The sequence below is a fragment of the Triturus cristatus genome, chromosome 5_1, assembly GCF_964204655.1.
Source record: "Triturus cristatus chromosome 5_1, aTriCri1.1, whole genome shotgun sequence".
NCBI lineage: Eukaryota > Metazoa > Chordata > Amphibia > Caudata > Salamandridae > Triturus > Triturus cristatus.
The window spans coordinates 176,431,975-176,449,838 of record NC_140587.1 but is presented as its reverse complement, the minus strand read 5'-3'; the positions used below and the strand labels follow the sequence as shown (position 1 = coordinate 176,449,838).

Genomic DNA, 17,864 nt, shown 5'->3' with positions numbered 1-17,864 from the left:
ATTGTGACGTAAACATCATTTACTATACATTCAAGCAGAGAGGGTGACTCTAACCTGAAGAATGTTACTGACACCTCATTAGATGGTTGATTAGGCAAAAACATATCGATCTACGCTAGTGGGTAGAATTAACCCCCACTTTTCTTTTATTCTACCACTGCAGGACACAATAAATTCAGCTAGTCAATCTAGGAGGTAGCTGCAACATACACACCTAATTCCTGTCTGCACATTACCTTCACATGTATACTGATCATAGTGTCATAGCAAAAAATTTGTTTAAATAGTACACCCTCCTATGCTTCCCAATTACTTGGTGGATAGTAGCTTGCTCATTGATTCATCAAACGGGTGCTAGGAGGGGCCTGAGGATGAAGCATGCCATCTATTAGGTGAATGAGGGCCTATGTTGTGAAACAAGGAGGGACCTTTAACAGTCGTATTCCTCCCTACTGTTGTTCAGCAGTCAGTTCTATTTTTTTCCATTCTTCTAATTACATACAATTAGTTAATCTTTGGCAGACTTATTAGTGAGTTTTAATATTGTCATCTCTGGCCTACCCACAAGTAATACTCACAGGCTGTAAGATGGTAGGCGTGTGGAGCATGGGCGCAACAGCGACAACCATTGAAGATGAGAGTGCCAGTGCTCAAAAGCATGTCATCGGTTGTTTTACCAAGCCCAGTCTATAGAAGCCCGTGACCCAAGACCATACCCCAAAGGCCTATTCGCAGAGTTAAGATCCAAAGACCTGTTGTCAAAGTCGATTTTCTGTTTTTTATTGCACAAGTCCAAATAGAAGTCCAAGGCCTCAAACTCAGGAGCAGTTTGAATCATCCCACCCTAAGAGCAGTTTGCCTGGTGCTTGTTAATGCTAGAAACTACTGTCTCTCTTTTCTTGCATGTCTGCAATGCTGCTCTTCCACAGTCCCTATGCCAGCCATTGTATGCTTGATTTTGGATCGGTTTCTGGATTTATACACACTTAAGTGGAGCAGAAACTATTCTTGTTTCTGAATTTGTATACACTTCAGTGAAACAGGAACAATTCTTTGGGTTTAATTCCCCTGGATTAGAACGGTTCAATAAATCATCCTGTTGCCCAAAACAGTAAACAAATACATCTGACAGAACACCCCGCTACAAGTGGTAGATACAGTGACAAATCAAGCAGCCAACTCTTTCTCCTCCACCCATTCACAAGGGCTTAGTTTAAATACTTTCAGGAGTCCAAAGTTATTCTTAGAAGCCCTCCTCAGGCGCTACATAGTCTTTATTTCCCCTAAAGCCGCTTACTTCCACCCCACCTGTTATCTCTGCTTTCTCCCTTTGTAACTGTTTTCCTATCTTTTTCTTACTACTTTGTTCTCTCTGTTGTGTCTTTATCTCTCTTTTCCTGGGTCAGAGTCTAAAGATGAACATTAAGTCCTGGTCCCCAAAATTGAGTGTCAGTGCCCACCACCTACAGCCACCGGCACAAATTAAGCACAGCCAGTCACCCCACGCAACAGCTTTTCTGTGCACTGTATCTTGTCTTAGTGTAGGCAGTTCCAGGCTGCACTGCTGGCTGTGTGTCATTCCAGAGGTGAATGAGCTCCCTACCCTAGTTTCTCCAAGGCGAAAGTGACCAAGGAGGACTTTTTTTCCACCTTACTTGCACCTTTGGTAAGCCATGTACTTCAGGCATGTTTCAGAAAGACAAACTCCCAGCAGACTTGGTCACTACCATTTGGTCCATTATCCATCAAGCGCCCTCGTGCGTGCTGCTGACAAGGGACCCGAAAGCACAAGCAGTTGCTGCAGAACTCATTCTACTTTCTATCCAGTCAGGCATACAGCATTTAAGCTCAAACTGAGAACCATCCACACATGTTCCACCCATTTTCTTTATTTTCTAATGTGCCCCTGCAAAGTGGGGTTTATGTTTGAGAAAGTCAGTACGCCCCTACACTGGGTAGCTTTTTATTTGAACTGCTAACTAACTGATACTTGCTGAGCTATTAAACTTCAATGAATAAACAACTAAAACTGAATGTATTCTTTATTATCTAGGTGTTTACTGGGTCTGCGTTTCTACCCTAACAACCAAGCTTTGAAAGCAAGCTTTAACTGTGAAGCCTTAATACCCCCTGAGCATCAGAGTTTTAAGAGACATGTGCTGTCACACATACATTGACTATGATGACATAAAGCAGAATAAAATATGTACATGAGCAAAACTTAGCTTAAAATCACTGCCTTAAATAAACATAGCTAATTGTTTGTTGAAATAAAGTGGCGAGGAGAGCAAAAAAAACTAAATTACACCATGTTTTTTACTTAGATTATCTCTAACTCATACTAGCATCGCTAGCTAGTACACAAAGATGGCCCTAAAGTAGCAGAAGGAAACCTTTAACATTAAAATTTTAACCGAAATGCATACATGGGCTCCCACGTAAGATGGGTGAACATATTTTTGAGCAACATACTGACCAACTAAAAACAAATCCATAAATAAATGTTTACATTAAAATAAAATATGAGAAGCATAAGCCGAAAACGCATACCCAAACTCTTACAGGAAAAGACAAATGTGATAAAATATGATAATTCTGTGCAGTTATGTCTTAATCTAATTAGTATTTATATGCTGGATAGCACTATTAGTTAGAAATGAAGACAACCTCTATTTCAACCAAAAACAAGTATGTATGATAAAATTCTATGTGAGGAAAAAACGAAATACGGGAAATATTAAAAAAATAATTGAATTAAAAGTATTACAGAAGCTGTAGTGGCGTGTAAACATGGTGGATTGGGGTCAGCTAGTTGTACAGCCACAAAAGGAAAGTTTGCATCATATGAAATTCAACCTTTGACAGATTCTTATTCTGAGAACATCCATTTCACATGTTAAGATCATCCCCATGAATGCATATTGAAGCAATGAAATATAATATTCTTTTCATAAATTGTTCTGGCTCTTGGGGCAATTGTATGTCCCTCCTTTACTTCTGTTTGCAGTGGTCAGCCTGCATTGCTACAGTAAAAATATGATATCTTGAAAGAGACCTCACGTTTAATTGCAATGGTTTGACCTAGAGGCACTATTACAAATTATAATTTAAAAAAATGAGGATCCACTGCAGGTATCAAAGAATCATTCACAAAGGTAGGCCTTCAACTTATGTGCAGAGAATATTCAATAAAGTTAAATGCACTTTGTATATGTATATATGGGAATTTAGTGAGCATAAACCCAACTATAGTTGTGGTGTAGGTCGGTGAGCATTCATTAGCAGGGGTCCCGTTGAGGAGTGGGCAGGCATAGAAGACAGGATGGGCAGTTCTTCAGATAATTTAGTGATCAAGAACTTGTTGTTAAGGAATGCTTGAAAGAGCAGGATCTTCAGCTGGGTTCTGCTGCAGAGGATGGATTGGTCCTGGAATACTTAACTAGGATGTCATTTTGTACCCCTGAGGTGTGGTGAATGGCTTGACATACTACTTTTTACTGCATTTGCTGATATTTAATCATCGACTGATGCTGGTGCTGCATGTTTTGTGGTGTTCTCTAGATGTCTTTATTTTGGATTCCAGGTAAGGTGGTGTTCCATCATTGACTATTATGATGCAGAAGGCCTCGAAGACGTGGGCGGGTGATATGAGCCCATGGAAACGCTCGGAGTGTATGTGCTCACAATTATATCATCACTTGTGACCGCTTTTGGGTCAATTGCAAGACTATAGAATCTGTTTGAGTAGCTTTATTTGCGGTGCTTGCTTTAGATCTAAAGATACTTCCTATTGCTGTGAACCTTTCAATGTAAAACGGGTGATTTGCGGAGTGTATTTATCCTCACAAACATATAAAAATGTCCCTAATATGTTTATCACATCCAGGACCTATCTAAATCAGTTCTCTATTTACCCATCCCTGCTTTACCCCTGCAGGCCGCAGCTCCTGGTGATGCTGAAGCTGGATGAGGACCTCCACGTGAAGCACCCTCGTCTGCTGACTTTTGCCTCTCAGCTCAAGGCAGGAAAAGGGCTCACTATTGTCGCCTCTGTTCTTGTAGGCAACTTCCTGGAGAACTATGGAGAATCCCTGGCAGCTGAGCAGGTCAGTTGTCATAGGGACCCCATGTCTCTTATGACGTTGTTTTGCAGCGGGGTGCGATATCCTAAAGAAGCAACTACATTATTGATACTTAGTTATTTTAAATGTCATTGGGTATGACATCTTGTTTGGCACCAACTTTCTCTCGGAATCTTCAATGATGGTGGTCAATAACGATAGAAAGAGGCAACGTTTGAGATCATACTAGTGAATTGCTACTATAATTGGATAAGATATGCAGAGCTTGGCTCCTCGTCAATGGGGAAGTTGTGTTGAGAGGGGCACACATTTTCCTCATCTGTTAGCTTCCAACAACAGAACCAGCATTCTGAGTTTAAGGGCAGACTTATTGGAAAAGAGCATGGTGGAAGGGTTGAAGGGTTGGAACAGCAAGTTCATTAAAAGGAATGTAGCCTAATAGGAAGAAGGAAGAAGGGATCTTTGAGAAGCAATCATAAGGCAATGTGGTTTTTCAGTGATATCATACACCGACGACACCCAGGTGGTGGTATCAATCTCAAATAACATCAATGACACACCCGATCAATTCAATATCTGTATGTCACAGATAAACACTTGGATGCAGAAAAACTGCCTTAAATTGAACGGTGAAAAAACCGAGGTACTACTATTAGGGGCAAACACCTCTTTCTGGTCCCCACGATGGTGGCCAGTTAATATGGGTGAATGCCCTACTCCAGTCCCAAATGTTAGAAACCTGGGGGTAATATTCGATGAAAAACTGACATTTGAATGTCAGATCAACAAACTTGCCTCAACTTTTTGTGGCATCCTGAAAATGATCAGGAAAATCAGCCCGTTCATCCCTAAAGATGCATTGAAGACATTGGTCACAGCATTGGCCCTTTCGAGACTGGATTACGGCAACGCGCTATATGTGGGGTTACAGTCTCAACTCCTACTGAAGCTTCAGCGAATGCAGAATGCAGCAGCAAGATTAATTTTAGATATACCCAAATACGAACCAGTTTCCCATCGGTTGAGAGACCTCCATTGGCTTCCAGTGGAAAAGAGAATTAAATTCAAGTCACAATGCCTAGCATATAAGGCCCTACAGGGCAGAGGACCTTTGTATATAAGAACACATCTCCAAAGATATATACCAACCGGAAATCTAAGGTCAGGTCATTCGCAATTACTGTCAATCCCCAGGTACAAGCAGGCCTGTTGGGGAGGCAGAAGTTTCCTGTTAGGAACAGCGAAAACCTGGAACAGCCTACCGATTCAGATAAAAAACAGCACATCACTCATGTCATTTAGAAAGCTATTGAAAACTTGGCTATTTGCCAACTGAAACGCCAAATTCCTAGGACCACCTAATAGTTCAGTACTCCTACCTACTCTAGCGCCAAGACGCCCTCGGGCATACATTGCGCTTTATAAGTCTATAAATCAAATCAAATGAAGCAAAAGAAATTACTATAGGGGAAGAGAAGTGAGCATGTAAAATGTGTGTTGAACAACATGTGATGGAGCTGCATTTAGGAGATAGTTTTTAGTGTGCGACAAGATCAGTTTGGAGGATTTCTTTGTTACATCCAGGAGGTAAGTGCATCTACCACAGTATAGCGTTTTATTCCTCCATCTATCTATGTGTGTGGAAAATTACTCCCTCACCTCTAGTTAATGGCTTAATATGGGGCATTGTTTCTCCCTACTAGTACATTCCCACACTACTTCACTGATGCTTAATACCTTTACTAAGTTCCCCTGTGGGGGTGTTGTTCTTAATATAAATACCTTATATTTCTTCTGCATTGGATCTTTCATAAATTGACGTGCTTGAACCATTCCCCATCATAAGGCTCTGAATCGCCAGTAATTTTAAATAGAAGCAAACAATGCTAAAACAGCCTTCAGCCTGAACAACAGTGTTTTCAGTAGCATATGCACATCATTTGAACCCACCTGAATTTCAGCCAATGAGTTGGAAGTGTTGAGGTTTCATTCTCTCACTAGAGGCCACCATAGCTCGGATTTCTTCTGTCATTGATCCTGTCATCAGACTGTGAGATGTAATCTGATCAAGACTTTTAGCTGCAGATTCCTTACCTTAAAATTATCCCCAGGCGTCAGTCTGGATCTGGGAAAGTTTCATGAGCAGTACCCCTGTCTGCTGGGAGTGGCATCGCTCGGCTCCGTCTGGCTTTATTGGCAATGTCCACACCTGTAGTGATGTGTGGTGCCTATACAGGCGCCACCCCAGGCTGCAGACATCAGCTATTTTCTTTCCGCCCCAGTCATCGCAGTTATGAATAGATTTACCCGCTATTCACTTTTTGACTAGCTTATTTTCCACCTTTGCCAAACTCTTTTGAGAGAATCTTCTCCTGGTGTGACAGGGATGTCATCTCGAAAGTCCGACTTCAAGTCCTGCAGCTCCTGTCACCTATCATGCTGGTGATGGACCTCCACCTTGCTCGTCTCAGGTTCCTCAAACCCAACCATGATGTGAAGGCCCAGAGGGAGCAGTCCTTCAAGCTCCTGATGGTTCAGCGTGCAATGCCCAAAAGTGTGGATGCCAGTCGAGAGGAAGGTCTCTGGATTGGTTGCAGAACCCAAGATCTTCATTACATTCGAAGTCCTCAGATCACTCTGGTAAGTCCTACCTCAAGAAGAAGAGCTAGAAGTCGAAGAGGTCTTCGACTTCATCTCGTCCGTCTGCAGGCGAGACGAAGGAGAGTCGACATTCGAGGTTTAGCTCTGTGATTGAGCCAGCGCCTGGGCTGGCTTCGCCCCTCCTCGAGTTTCCAGGAGCTGTATGACCCCCTGCTCAAATTAAGTAGTTTTATGGGGTCATGCACCTCATATTTGAGTGGCCCACCACCGCCGGCGTGCCTTCAGGGCCCGCAGGTGGAGGAGGGACCCCTGCTTGATCAATGCTGGCGGTTCCATCCCAGCACCATTCAAACCCCTAGGATCCATGTATGGATCTAGAATGACGCCGGTTGTGCCACCTCGACCTTCCCCAGTGCCAATGCCGATGCTCACCAACGGCACTGTCCCCATTCTGATCCCCGACTCCGACACAGAGCCAGAGGAACGTCATCCAATGCAGACTCTGGTGCCGACTGGAGCCATGCCTTCCAGGTCGGAGCTGGAGCTCTATTCCTATGGCCTGGCACTCAGGAAGGATTGGGGGGAAGTCTCTGGACCCTGAAGAATGCCAGCCTTTTGACCCAAACATGGACTGGAGTGCGGACTTGGTGGAAGTTAATGGACTTTCTACTTCTTCGGATACTGCCATGCTTTCTCACCCTACAGTGGTTACAGAGGAGGGAGCGTCCTTTCCAATGGTGGTAAGAAGAGTAGCCGAGGTCCTGAACCTTAGCTGTCCCTCTGTGGTAGCCAAGACTAACATCTTGCAAGATGTTCTTCAGCTGGGAGTGACCCCCATCAGAACCGCTTCTCCCATTTAATTAAGCCCTTACAGACATCTTGCCTGTGACATGGTCCAAGCCCAGCTCCGAGCCTCTTGTGAACAGGACAATTGCCTGCCGTGACTGCCCTGCCCCTGGGGATGCCAATTTCTTCACACAACACCCTACCTTGGAGAGGTTGGTGGTCCAAACTTCTACCTCCCATGTAAATCTTTGTGCATTCCCTACCACCCCAATAGATAGGGAATCCAAGAGGCTGGACAGCACAGCAGCCTCATTCTCAACCACATACAGGATTATTATTTAATAAGCCAGTGCCACCACCCCCTCCTCCCTGAATGCCAACACCCCCACCTCCTCTGCAACCAGTAAAACTGCTCTTCTTGCCCCTGCCTATTCCCATGGGGCCAGATCAATTTCTAGGCCCCATTCTACCAAAACCTAGCGGAACATAATACATCTGCCCCCACATCTTACTCTTATTGCATGCAAGATATGTTTTGGGCGAAGATGGACATGACAATGAGTGGGTGGTCTACATCCTTTCTACGGAAGGTGACAAATCACCTACATAACTTGATTTACCTCAACAGAACATCACCCACTTTCACAACCTGCTAGAAAGAGCAGCAAAAAAGTTTGATCTTCCCTTGGGCTCTGTGGAGCGGCAATGTTTTCTATATGATTTCAAAGAAACTCTGAAAACAAGATCCATTCCGATACTGGAATACGACTGGTCGAAGTGTGTCAAACCAATGCAAACATCAACACTGTACAGAGAATTATACACATTGAAAAGAAGTACTGGGCACGACTTTCTTTGTCATTGTGTTTAACTGGCCACCTAAAACCTGACTTGGTCATTGAGGCGGAGGACCAGTGTAGATCAAAAATCTGTCACTCAGCTTCAGCACCTCTAGACAGGGATGGCAGGCCCATGAACAACAAAAGTTGCAGGGTCAGCTCTATGTTTGCGACATCCATAAAATCTGCAAATGACTTGGCCATAGTCGGATGAAATGATCCCCAGATGTGGCACAATCTTACACCCTCAATCTTTCACCCTCAACCACATCCTGTAGGAGGGGGGAGAAGAGGCTAATGCCATTATCAAGGAGGATGTAAATATATTGGCCATCATTATCGACACAGCAATGGATGTTTCCAGTTTAGACTTTCGGCAGCTCACAAGAGCAGTATTCTTGGGCTGGTGGGACAGGAACACAGCATGCTTCCTCGGAGTTGCCCTGCCTCTGCTACTATTCATGGCTCAAGGAGATCTCAAACCTACAGACTTGGCTTCTCCTAACACAGAATCTAAGGAAGATCTGGCTACTCTATAGTTACAGATCAGAGCCAATGCTATGGCAAAATATCAGTGAAGAAAAAGGGAGCTTTCCGACTATGCTCCCAGGACAACCAGAAGAGAGCTTGATTTTCATCGCTGGAGTTTATACAAAAACACTTGCCCTTCCACCCAGAAAGGAACAAACATTGTCTGAACCAGTTGGAGCTTTAACAAGAGTTGGTCCTGGCTCTCCTGAAAGGAGAAATAAAAAACGTTCCAAAGTTCCAGAGAAATACAGATTCTGCTCCAGAATATTTCTGCTCAAAAACAATTCAAGCCAGTGGAGGTCATGTTTCTGAAAAAATAATCCAAATAATAACCCTCAAAGAACTCCTGATGCTTCAGGAATGGAACTACCTGACATCCATGCATTTTGAAGATGCATATTTTTCACGTCCTTCTACATTCAAATCATAGGCTGAACCTGAGTTTTTCAGCGGAGTAGCAGAACTGATCTTACTAAATGTGCGGTGTTGATAGCTGCCTTCTTTCAAAGGCAAGGTCACCAAGTATACCTGTACTTGGGCAACTGGCTTGTCATGGGTCCACCAAAGGAAGAGGCTTGTGCCTCCACAGCCACCTATGCGAACCAGTTCCAAGAACTAGACTGACCCAGAATACAGAGAAACCCTCCATCTATCACGTGAAAAGATTACAATTCTTACGGGTAATTTTGGACCCACAACTGGGGAAGGTTTTCCTCTTGTAAGAAATAGTTACAACACTTTAGATTATGGCAAAGGCATTTTGCTCCAAGCAAATAGGGCCTGTGAGGATATACAAGTACCTTTTATGACTATTGATCAGGATCTGTATCTCCAGTGATAGCAGGATACTAGATCATGGAGCGACAAAGTTAAAGTCAAAAGACGGCTCAACCGACCCCTGTTGTGGTGAAGACTTAAATCAAATCTCAAATAAGATCAACCTTCAAGACCAGAATAATGATGACAACAGATGCTTCACCAGATGGATTGGGGTCACACATGCAGCTGTCCAAGAGAGGCCTCTAGTTAGTGGTGGAGAAAGAACCCCACATTAACATTCTGGAATTATGGACCTTCAGACTAGTTTGCAGTCGTTCCTTCCAAGGTTAACAAAACAAGCAGTGTTGATATGGATGGCCAAGACAACCTCTATGTACTGCATTGCAAAGGAATAAGGCCCTGTTCACTGCCAGAAAAGGCACAGCTATTGTGGGAATAGGCCATCATCATTGAGGTAAGCTATAAGGAAGAATGTCTTCTGGAATACCAAAACAACCAGGCAGATGGTCCTCCGCTATGCCGTTTCATATTTCCACAAATGAGAATTCACCCAGACTAAGTAGAATACATCTGGGAAATAGGTTCAGCTAACCATAGATCTGTTCTCCATCATGGAAAACAAGAAGCACTAGTACTACGGCAGCAGGCTCCATCTGCAGTGGCCTGAAGACAACGCCATTTCGAAGACATGGTCAAAAACGTGTTTGCTTACGATTTTCCTCCATTTAACCTTATTCCCTGGGTACTGAGGAAGGTAAAAGTCGATCACTGTTACCTGATTCCAGTTGTCTCAGCAAGGTCTAGTCTGTTTTGGAACTGCGACCTGCTGAGGCTGTCCTCATACCTGCCATTCGAGTTGAAAAATCTCCCCAGGCTTCCCTCCATACACAACAGACAGATTCTTCAGTGCAACTCGAAGCCACTGAGATTGACTACATGTTTCCTGACCACTTGAAGTATGTCCATATGACTAACCCTTTAAGCATATGAGACACCTTAGCGAGGGCACCTACATCATCTACAGCTAAGGCCTACAATGCGAAGTGGAAAAGACTTAGCGAATGGTGCAAAATGAAGGGCCTTGTCCCGCTTTCCATGCGGCCCTACCAGGTGCTATCGTACTTGCTAGGGCTAGCCAAGAGCTTCTCAATTATTCATCCTTCACTTGGCATCCATCACAAGATTCCGTAGGATGGAAAAACTCCTCATCTAATTTCTAACAGAGAATTTTAAAGCAGTTAATGAAAGGTCACTTTAGTGCCTTTCTCCAGTCAGACGTCCTCCAATTCCTTGGAAGCCAACACCTGTTTTGAGCCAACTCCTGCTGTCTCTTTTGAACCCAAATATAGAATGCACCTGAAATTCCTCTCGTAGAAGGCTGCCCTTCTTTCTCTCACCACAGTAAGCAGAGTAGGAGAATCAACAGTCTTTCACCCTTTCTTTGCTTTACCAAAGACAAGGTGATTTTACAGAGCAACCCAAAATTCATGCCAAAGCTCCTAACAAATGCTCACTTGAATCAATCTGTCATCCTAAAATCTTTATTCTCTCATCAGTCTACTTCTGCTGAGAGATCCTTCCACTTGCCGGATCTTCGTAGGTGCACCAGGTTCAACATAAATAAAACCAAGGACTTGCTTTCGTCAGATGAATTATTTGTCTCATTCTTCTGTCCAGGAAAAGGCATTGTAATTTGGCTGTCCATCGTCATCACCTTCTCTCACAACAATAGAAAGCATCCACTCCTGGGTGGAGTGAGGTCACACTCTACCAAAACAATGGCAAAACAGCTGCAAGCTGCAGTGTATGCTGGGAGTGTCTTTACAGAACATTTACTGTGCAGCCACATGGAAAAGCAGGCAAGCCTTTACCAGGCATTACTACCTACAAATGAATGAAGCAGCCAACTCAGCTGTGGAACAGGCAGTTCTACTTAACCTATATGAATAAGGTAAGGCAGCTTCCCTCTTTATTCAAATGTTATGTACTGCTGGCTATCCGGATTCAAGCATATGAATATATGAAAGATCCAATGCTCAAGGAAAAAAATGAGTTACTTACCTGTAACTCCAGTTTTCCATCGTTGATATCTTTCATATGTTTAAATGCGACCTTTCCTCCTCCTTAGAATAAGGCTCACTATTATGATATGTACTCTTCACATAATCTGAACCATGATGGGCTCTTGAGGGAGTAAGAGAGCTCAGCAGTTTCAGCTCATTGGCTGTTTTAAATAAGGTGGACGCTCTACTAAACAAACAGTATATTGAGGCCTATGGCCATTTTAACACTGTTTGATGTTATTTAAAGTTACTAGGGATTTCCCGGCTAACAACGAGGAATGATTTCAGCAATGCAGGAAAACTGGAGTTACAAGTAAGTAGCTAATTCCTTCCAAGCTTTCCTAACATGTTTATCCCATATGATTTGTTTCAGACAATCAAGTATGTTATGGAGAAGGAAAAAACGAAGGGTTTCTTCCAGCTGGTGGTTGCACAGAAGTTGCGAGACGGCCTCTCACATCTCATCCAGTCCTGCGGTCTGGGCGGTATGAAGCACAATACAGTGCTCATGGGCTGGCCCAATGCATGGAGACAAAGCGAGGATACCAGAGCCTACAAAACCTTTATCAGTAGGTATTCTTCTATATTGACATTGGTGTGTAGAACACTGAATGACTTTTGCCCTATATCACTCCTTTTGTGAGCTCTCCTGCTGGTACACCCAATCAAGAATTCTGGTCCCACCTAGCCGTCAGATTCTGGAACACTTTCTACCAAAATTATAAAAATCAAAATAAATGGTTCTATCGCATGAATTTAAACGCATAACCATGTAATGCAGCCTGTCCAAGACTGGGTTTACCTAATTCTGGTGTTTTCTTCTTTTATAATGAGGTCTAATTGAAAACATTAATACATAACATTGGAGAGTAACTACAACCTCGCTGCCCTTTGAGCCCTGAAAAAAGTATCTGAAATGAAGGCAAAAACAGACAGGCTGAACTCTGGCTAACAATTAAGGCAATGCTCCCTTAAGGAGTTTCCCAGTTACATCATGCCTTGTACTGGCAGTTGGCTCAGAGCACCACTTATTTTTCCAGTCCTAAAAGAATGATTCTATAACTCACCAAGTTTTTAAAACCTTATATTTTGACTGAAAAAGTCTTTTTTTCCAAGTTTTTGCCCTCACTCAACGTCTTCCTTAGGCCATAGATTTTTTTGATTAACAATCTGTAGATCTTTCCATCTTTTTCCACATTTTCTCCACAGAGTTTGGCATTCATTCCATCTCTGTTTGTCAAGTACACCAAATGATCCTCTCGCACTTTGTGTGATTAAGCCTCTCCAATTCCCACACTCTGCAGGAATGTGTTTCTACCAAAAATGACAAAAAAAACTTTGAAGGATCATGAGGGTATCCGCCCTAAAGACAGACTGGAGGACCACCTGATAAAGGAAGTGCGGGAGGCATAATTGAATGTGCTCCATCAGTTGGTTCAGAGCTCGCAGTCCCTAAGAACCCCCTCAGAGAGAGATCCAGGGAGAGGAGGAGACACAAGAAGCATTGCTGCTACAGGTATAGACCTTGCATCCAATCAATGTTGAGGACACCATTGAGGACAACTTCCAAGAAGCTATTGTTGAAGATGGGCATGCTTCCTACATGCTTGCCCTTAGAAAAAGGACATTTTTTAGACATTGAAGAAGACCCACCATTTGGCGTCACCGATATCTTTTGCTGTTGAGGCATTTGGCTTTCAGATATTCGACTGAGAACATAAACATTGAAGCACAAGAGTTTGACTTCAAGAAGATTACCATCAACTTCTCCCTGTCTAGTAGTTTCTCCAGCCCATCCAAGTAACCCCGATCATTGTCATACGTAATGATGATCCAGTGCAATCACCAGTTTTGCCTCTACCTCCACGGGTGTTGTGGTGCTCACAAACATCGTCCCTCCTACACCTTAGATCACACCTGGCCCACACCTAAAGCTTTGTCACCTCAGACTGGTCCTATCAGTTTACCACATACCACAAGATCAACCACCTCGGAAGAAGAGAAGACCACCATTCCCTTCGCCGTCACAATATTTGGATACTGCAACCTATTCCGATACCTACACTCATATCCCTGCTCCAGGCTTGTTGTCTATTGTATCACTGATAGACAATATTAACACCTTCCAGGATCTATTGTTACTCTAAATAGCAAACCTGGATATGCCATTCAAAGTACCACAAAGTATTGCCTGTTTTGTAGTTGAGACTTCCCAGCAGAAAGCTCAGCCCAGATCCTTACTGCCACTACTCCCAGACTTCAAAGAGCTTGCTGACTTAACGTTCCTTTCACCAACGGCCATAAAGACAGCAACACCTCAACTTTTAAAGACATTTAAGGCATGCAACGCGACCCACCTTAGCCTTACCAATCTTAAACCTGATTCTATGGTTGTTTTCAGCAGTGAGGAAACCGCACGTATTGGCTTCGGAAAGCACAATGCAGCCTCAGAGAGAGCGAATGCCTGGACACCTTACAGCATAAAATCTGCAGGACTGCTGCAACATCTCTATAAATGGGCACCCATTCAGTCTAGGAAGGCGTTGTGACCAGTGTGAAACGATAAGCATGTTTGCAGATGACCTGCCTTAAGATGGACGTTAAGGCTACATGGAGGTAATTAGCCAAGGTTGTATGCGGTTTAACAAGGTAATAGGTTTCTCCCTTGATGCAGTGAATGTGGCTGCATTTGACTACTATCGGGGGTTACCACTATGAAGAACATCTGGGTTGAGGCTAACTTCCTTAAAACATGATGCACAAATGAAGATATTGAATGTACTTTACAAGCTTGCTTCTCGTCTGGCCTCAAACAGATGAGGCGATATAGAGGATGCTGTGTGAGGCAGAAACACTGAAAGCGGTGGTGCTGTGGAAGAAAAATTAAAATTCTTCGAAGCCCAGTACAAGTATAAGGAAAGGAGTTACCATCTGTACCTGGCTCAGAAGGTTAAACCCCCTTTTTGGAATTCGCAACATCAATAGTAAGCCTCAGCAGTGACAAAGGTACCAACCATGCTGGTCTTATCAGAGTACAAGGTTGCAGCAACATCCCCCAGAGTTTGGGCATAAGTACCATTGCAACTCCTGCCAATGACTTTCCCATTTCTTTCCCCTTTTCTGTGTCCCTTTACTGTGAGAACATATCTCAAAGGATGGCAGCGTATATCCAAAGACAAAGGGGTTCTCACTTATGTGTAAAATGGTTATGCTCTACGTTTCAAGACAACTCCTTCATTTCCACCACAGAAGGCCCCCAAGTTTCTACTCCGCCTTAAAAAAAAGAGACTGAAATGTGCATTGTGAAAAAGTCAAAGGCGTCTACTTGAGGTATTTTTTAGTGCTCAAAAAGACCAGCAGGCCGACCTTGGAGCTCAGAAAAGTCTACCAATATCTCAAGAAAGAAATATTCTGCATTTTGCCAAATTTTTGCATAAATGAACAAAGGAGATTGGACGTGTGGTGTGGATTTACAGGATGCATATTTTGACATTCACTTCGGCAACAACTTCAGAAAGTTTCTGAAATTTGTAGTGGACCAAATTCATCACCTATAGAAAGTTAGTCCCTTCGGGTTAAAGTTATATTCCAAGATCCTTTTTTGGAATGCATGGCAGTGGTTGCAGCACATCTAAAGAAAAGCAGACTTTTTAGATATGTTCTTGCCCGTCTGATTGGGTAATCAAGGCAAGCAACCAGCAGAGGGTGATACAGGATTTTCAAACAGCCCTGAAACTCCTCAACAGTTTGGGTCTGCAAGTCACTCTACAGCAATCAGTACCTGTTAAGAAAATTACATACTTGGCCTGCACTCGACACCATGCAAGGAAAAGTGTTTCCGCCATTGGAGAGCATATGTTCTGTCAATCTCTTCTTTTCTGGCTTCCATGGCTTCATCCGTATACATAATCCCAGCTGACAGATTTAAGATACACCCACTACAACAGATTTGGACGATCAGGGGAGTCAAAAGTGGGATTCGTTGGAAAACTGACTTAATCTAGCTAAAGAGGTCCCACAGTCTCTAGCATAGTGACTGTTCAGTGGAATCCCCTTTAGGAAGTCCACTTCCATTATCATCCCCCAACAAAATCAGTAGTCATGAATGCATCATTGATTGGCTGGGGAGCACAGCTGGACAGTCTAAAAGTTCAGAGCATCTGGTCACAGAAGGAAACTCGTTGCCATATGAACATGTTAGAGCTCTGTTTTAGTTGAGCCCTTTGATTCTCCCTTCTCTGACAACAGACAAAATTTGAATGAACAATAAAACCACAATGTATTACCTCAACATACTGGGGGGAACCAGATCCATAATTTTGTCAAGAGAAGCACATGCAATAAATAAGTTGTTAATCCGGAGAGGTTTAATGATAAAGGCGATGCATCTCCAAGGAGCATAATACAGTTAGGTACACGCTCTAAGCGGATTGTATGAAAATAACCACAACAACAGCAACGTTCTAAGAGACAGTTTTGAGCAGTGGGGAGTACAGCAAAAGGACCTGTTTGCAATTACAGAAAACACCAAATTCCCAGATGCATCTAGGATCCCATTGCCAGGCTATGTGGGAATTGTCCTTTTAGGTCAGTAAGTTTGCAATACACTTCTCCCCAATTCCTCTAACACCTACCACTCTACTGAAAGTCAGACAGGTGAAAACAATGATGATCCTGATCTGATTTACCAGACTGGCAGTATTGGTACTCTAACATAGTTAATCTTTCTGAAAAATCTAGTCTACTGTGCAAACCCAATCTTTTGTCCAAGTGTCAGTGCAAAGTACACCATCCAAATCTGGAATCCTTGAATTTCACAGCATTGTTCTTGAATACATTCAATGTGGAATCTGCCCAAAGACCAGCAGGGCATGTTTAATGAAGAGAAGGAATTTACTACAAGAGCCATTTGTGTTCTTAAATGGAAATGTTTCTATCTATGGTGCCAACATAAGGGCATTGTCCCCATATCCTGTCAAAAGGAATAACCACTGTCCTACCTACACTGCAGCTGGCCAAGTCTGAACTTCAGTTTTCACTGATTAAGGTACAGTTGGCAGCTATTACTGCTTATGGAAAGGCACTGATGCAGAATTAATTATTCACAACGCCAGTCATTAAGGGCTTAAAGAAAAGTTAGCCATCCAATTTGGACACCTGCACCTATTTGCACTGCTTAATTTGCAAAACAACAACAAAAATAAGTGCCTGGCACAATGTATTTGTCAGGATGTCACTGCACCCTGCACTACCAACTGGACCTGCCAACTCTGCCAAATTTCAATATGAACACTCCTTATTAAGTATCACACTCCTACATATGACACTTTGTGGACAATGCCAAGCCACACAAACGTGTAAGAATTGCCTGGACACTCTAGAAATGTTTAATATTTACATTTATTGTTAAACTGATATGCTCTGCTGAACAATAGACAACACCACCTGCAGTGGAGTTTCAGAAATAAGTGCTGGCAATAAGCGCTAAGTACTGGTTCTGAGCACTGTCAAACAGTGGCACAAATTGAGTGCTGTCTACTTGCAAACTTAATGTTCTATCAAACATGATACCATCTCCATTTTGAGCCTACACTTAAAGTTTCTTTGCAGCATCTATTAGTGAATAGACCTTATTTTATTGCCATGATTTTGGTGAGTGAGATCCAAGCCATTTCTGCCCAAGAACCTTACACAGTGCTAAATTCCGATAGTGACTATGAGATCGCCCCCTTCTTTTCTAACAAAAGTAGTTTTAGATTTCCACTTTGATCAGTCTACCTTCTCACCAGTACTTAAAATCCGTTGTTACAGCCATTAGACATAAGACAAGTCTCGCAGTTTTACTTGGACAAGCCTAAGGAAAGTAGAAAGACTTCTCAGGTGTTTAACTGTGGCCAAAAACAAAAGGGCTTGTTAACATCCAAGCAGTCTACTCCTTGAGAGTGTAATGAATGATACCAGTTAGTTAACCACTCATTATCAAGTAAGTCTAAAGCTCATTGAACAAAGGGTAGAGTAGCTACAACTGCTTGGTTAAATAATGTCCCCATATCAGAATTTTGCAAGACTGTGACCTGGAAGTCAGATTCCATAAAGTATTCAATGCAATCCTTTCTGCATTGAATCCGGGTAAACTGTTTCTCCTTACATTATCAATATTTTCAGATCTTGTCTCAGTTTTC

The 17,864-nt window shown here is 42.9% G+C and overlaps 1 pseudogene across 1 annotated transcript in view; it reads left to right on the top strand.

The window, feature by feature from the left end:
- Window positions 1-17,864, top strand: part of LOC146830586 (solute carrier family 12 member 6-like) — a 1,160,668-nt pseudogene that overhangs the window by 795,970 nt on the left and 346,834 nt on the right. Inside the window, exons 17-18 of the transcript XR_014961448.1 lie at window positions 3,938-4,106; window positions 12,056-12,251. The product of XR_014961448.1 is annotated as a solute carrier family 12 member 6-like (transcript). The remainder of the gene's footprint in view (window positions 1-3,937; window positions 4,107-12,055; window positions 12,252-17,864) is intronic.